Source organism: Castanea sativa, chromosome 8, assembly GCF_040712315.1.
Source record: "Castanea sativa cultivar Marrone di Chiusa Pesio chromosome 8, ASM4071231v1".
Taxonomy (NCBI): Eukaryota; Viridiplantae; Streptophyta; class Magnoliopsida; order Fagales; family Fagaceae; genus Castanea; species Castanea sativa.
In genome coordinates, this window is record NC_134020.1 from 16671844 (window position 1) to 16676582 (window position 4739).

General features: G+C 35.1%; 1 long non-coding RNA gene across 1 annotated transcript; it reads left to right on the forward strand.

Moving 5' to 3' along the window:
* The first annotated feature begins 923 nt into the window (after window positions 1-923).
* On the forward strand, window positions 924-4448 carry LOC142608355 (uncharacterized). Its single transcript, XR_012839466.1, has 3 exons — window positions 924-1047; window positions 1653-1704; window positions 4186-4448. It is a non-coding gene; the product is annotated as an uncharacterized LOC142608355 (long non-coding RNA).
* The last annotated feature ends 291 nt before the right edge of the window (window positions 4449-4739 follow it).

The following is a 4739-nucleotide window of genomic DNA, read 5'->3' on the forward strand; positions in this document are numbered from 1 at the left end:
CCAGTCACTTACCTTTGGTGGAGTTTGCTTACAATAATAGTTATCATTCAAGTATTAAAGCAACACCTTATGAGGCTTTGTATGGGAGAAAGTGTAGATCCCCGATTTGTTGGGATGAGGTGGGAGAACGAAAAATATTGGGGCCAGAGATTATTCAGAGGACTTGTGACAAGGTAAATATGATTCGTGATCGATTACGAGCAGCCCAAAGTAGACAAAAGAGCTTTTATGATATTAAAAGGAAGGCTTTGGAACTTGAAATTGGAGATAAAGTTTTCCTACGGGTTGCACCTATGAAAGGAGTAATGAGATTTGGTAAAAAGGGTAAGTTAAGCCCTAGGTATGTAGGGCCTTTTGAGGTCTTGGAGAGAGTGGGCGAAGTTGCATATAGAATTGCTCTACCACCGGCCTTGTCAGGAATTCATAATGTTTTCCATGAGTCTATGTTGAGGAAATACATTCCTGACTCTTCACATGTTTTGAGATATGAGCCCCTTCAGATTAGAGATGATTTATCATATGAAGAAGTTCCAATAGAGATTTTGGACCGTAAAGAGCAAGTGCTACGCAAAAGGACAATAGCTTGGGTAAAGGTGCTTTGGAAGAATCACTCAGAGAAAGAGGCATCTTGGGAGCGTGAAGATGATATGTTGTCAAGATAACCAAGCCTTTTTCAAAATCAAGGTACGTAAAATTTCGAGGACGAAATTTTTATAAGAGGGGAAGAATGTCACGTCCCTGTCAGCTTTTGAAAAAAAAAAAATGTTAAGGGCAGATTTTAAGCCCTCCCATGTGCCCCCCACCTAACCCCACTACCCATCACTCTCCACCACTCATATTCTCCTTATTTCTTCTCCTTTTTTGGCAGGCTCTCACCTTTCTTTCTCTCTTTCATTTTTCTTTCTTTTCTCTTCACTTAAGCACACTCATTCCTCATCTCACCCGCTGGCCTCCTCACCAAAACACACCATCTCACCATCATTTTTCCGGCAAGATCACCGGAAAAATTCTTAGGAACCCATAAGCATCTTCATCATTTTATTTGAGGTAAAAATTTCTAATCCTTTGGTGGGTTTTACACTTTTGCTTGAGGATATTTTTTATCTAAGTTTTGATAATGATACCCATGTGATTTATGTGCATTGGAAGTGATATTTATGTGTTTTTATGTATGGGTTTTGTATTGGTGGAATTTTGATGAGTGGGTATATACATATTATGTGCTAAAATGGCTATTCAAGGTTTATGTATGGTGGAAAAATTTAGGGGTTTTAAGATATAATGTATGATGGTTGGTAAATTTAATTTTGCCATTGTCATTGGGTTTATTTGGAGTTAGTGAAATTCTAAATTTCTTGTCTTGGAGGATATGTTGATTTTTGCTTACATGGGTCTCTTAATGATGTAGTGTAAATCTTATGAAAACTAGTCATAATGTTGGAGATATTATGAAATGGGTTAACTCTATAAATTGGAGTTGATACCTTGTGAATAAATTTGTTGAGAAACTTTGGGAATGGTATATATTATTATTGATGAGGTTGAATAGTAGGCTTGCCTAATTAAGTGTTTATTTGTCAAATCCTAAATTTTGGTTAGATATAATTTCAAGTTTTAGACTTATTGTGATAGGTTTACTTGATATTGTTTAGGTTCTAGCTAATCTCCTTGGAGCTTGGAGAGTTAGGCTTTTGTGGCTGCGAGGTAAGTAGCTTCTTAATGGGATATTTTTGGAAAATTTTCATATTTCACAAACGATGTTTTTGGGTCAAACGCATTTTGGAAAATTATGTATGAATATACGTTTTCTTAAAATTGTCGTGTTGTGACCCTATTACATATTATTATTATATAAAAATGCATCATACTTGGTATTGCATTTGGGGAAATGTATGAATTGTTGACATGGAAAAATGAGCATCTTTTGTTTAATCTTTGATAAGGAAATTATGGATTCTATGGTATAATAGAAAATTTAAAGATGCTTATCTTGTCTTAGTATTTGAGAAATTGATAAAAAATCTTTGTGGCAAGAATGAAGTTGAAAACCTTACAAACTTAATGGAAGTAGATTATTTAAGGTTTTTCTAAAACTACTTGGATATAAACTATGTGTTTCAAAGTAATGTAACTTGTGAGCTGAAGGAAAAATTCTGGTTTTGTATCTCATACAAACACATAGCGGAAGCGACAAACAAGGATCTATTTCATTCATGATTGATAACGTGCACTATGTAAATTTCAGAATTTAAGAACAAGATAGCGTACCTTGGTGTGGAGAAATTCAAAACAAAGATTAGAAGCACTTGGGAACACTTTTAATCTTCACTCCAATTCCACTTTACGCCCAAAATGTGTGGTCTCTCAATCAGTTTTTCAAAGGGAGAATGAAAGTGTGTCTTACACTCTCTCACACACCATTTCTTTTTCTTTTCTAATCTCTTAAAAAAAAATTCTGTATGTTTCTCCCTTTATAACTAACTGATTATCTAATTGGGCTGGTCTATTGGGCCTTTCCAATTGGGCTTTAGTGTGTGGCTTGGAGTGGGACCAAAAAGGACCAATAAGACACTAGCTCCAATGGGCCTTGGGCTTTTCCGTCAACTCTTGACAAGTCCAAAGTTACCATTAATTATATTTAATACCACTATATAAATATAATTGCACTCTAGGCCTTATTAATAAATTATATCCCAAGACTTTATTATACACGTAACCCCTTCATAAAATATTCGTAGTAACACAAAGTCATAAATATAGACTGCCACTTTGTAAATTACTGCATCTTATCCTTGAGTACCCGGTTTAATTCTTTAAAGTTATTCATTATATATTTATGAAATCCAATTTCATAAATATATACTTTAGTAATTTCTTACTAAAGTGGTTAGGCCAAACTCTCTGAATAACTAAAACCATTAAACTTATCTCAAGGGAATATTTTATATCTCCATCAAGAGACTATGAATTCCATCTTGAGAATATATGTTCCATCAACACTAAATGTGGTTGCCCAACATACTGAGATTTTGACTGTCACTTCAGATCTCACTCCTGATATATCAAAGCAACCTACACTTCATGATCAGGTCCATTATTCTCTCAGGATTAAGAGTTCATGCAAATAGAAGTCATGAGATTTATTATTCATTTGACAGTCGTTAGGAAAATAATAAATCTCACAGCGGTCCTGTTCAATATATTTTAACTCTTAAAACATATCAATATATCAACTAGAAGTTTCCACTTCCATGATCAAGACAAATCATCTTAGTTGACACGTTATAGCCTTCGCAGATGAAATGCCCAATTTCATCACCGACTACGAACTATAAATTCTGAGTTTACAAAGAACTTGTGATTTACATCTTCTGTGACTTTTTACATAAATCACATACAATGCATCTCATGGACTATATGATAATGTCCCATATTCATGTTACCATTATTTTAGATAATAATAAAATAACTTTATCAAACACAATATTAAGTCATACATCATGTCATACATAATATCATACATAGCATCATACAATAGGATTTAAGGGCACAAATCCTAACATGAGCATCATGTAGTTTTAACACCATGCCATGTGTGATTTCCCGGTAATCATCCGATTTGGTTTCGTAGTCTTTGTGACAACGGAATCAAATCTAGGTCAGTGCCCTTTCATTTTGGATGACGCGTTCTTCCCCACTGTCCATGGGGGGAAGAGGTTCCTTGATTGTGTGTGGGTGAGGCTGTTGTCCATGGGGCCAAAAGACCACATGCAAGAGAGGTCCTATTTGACGTGCTCTCTTTGCTGCCCATGGGGAGAGAGAAAAACCTTGAGGGTATGGGTGAGGCTGCTATCCATGGGGCCAAGAGTCTGCATACCAGAGAGGACAATATCATGCCAGTTGTGAATGGGTGGATCCCCTGACCAGTCTATGTGGTAGTGTGGTATATTATTGTGATAATTTGTCTTATATTAGATATTATGGCTTTGGAATTTATATTGTTAGTGCTCACAAATTATAGTATATTGTTTCAAGGTAGTTACTTAGAGAAATTTGGCATTTCATTATTTAACCAGTCTTGTCATATTATTATTATTGAAGTTGGAACTTGCATTTCCCCCACCCCCATTAATTATGCTACTTACCAGGCCCTGTCTCATCCCATTATTTTTATAAACTTTTCAGAGTAGGCAACAATATTTTGAGACAGCTTTTGGTGGCTAATAGTAGTTAGACTAACTACTGATGGAGGCTGAACTTTTGTAATGGAGTTTATTTGATGATGTACATTTTAGAATAGGTTTGACTCATTCTTTTGTATATTATAGTGGTTGTGACTATGTTTCCCACTGATGGGACAAGCTATTGAAATGTAATTATTATTCAGACCTCTATTCTTTTGTGGTTAATGGTCTTTGTAATTAATGCTTAGAGCTCTGACTTACTTTGAGAGTATATTCAATGAAATTATTAAGATAATTCTTAATGTTGATACTTGATAGGATTTATGTGGATTGAATTGTCGAAAAGTAAAAATTTACAGGTACTTGAGATATCTTTTTCACGCTTTGAACCCTTTGGGTTTTGGGGCGTGACACTATGTCCTTGAGTTTGGCATAGAACTCATCGAATGACTCATCCTCCTCCATCTTGATCTCCTCAAAACTTGTAGTAAGCCTTTGAAGCATGGAATCTTTAAAGGCCTTAGTTCCTTCATAGGTCATTTGGATAATGGTCCA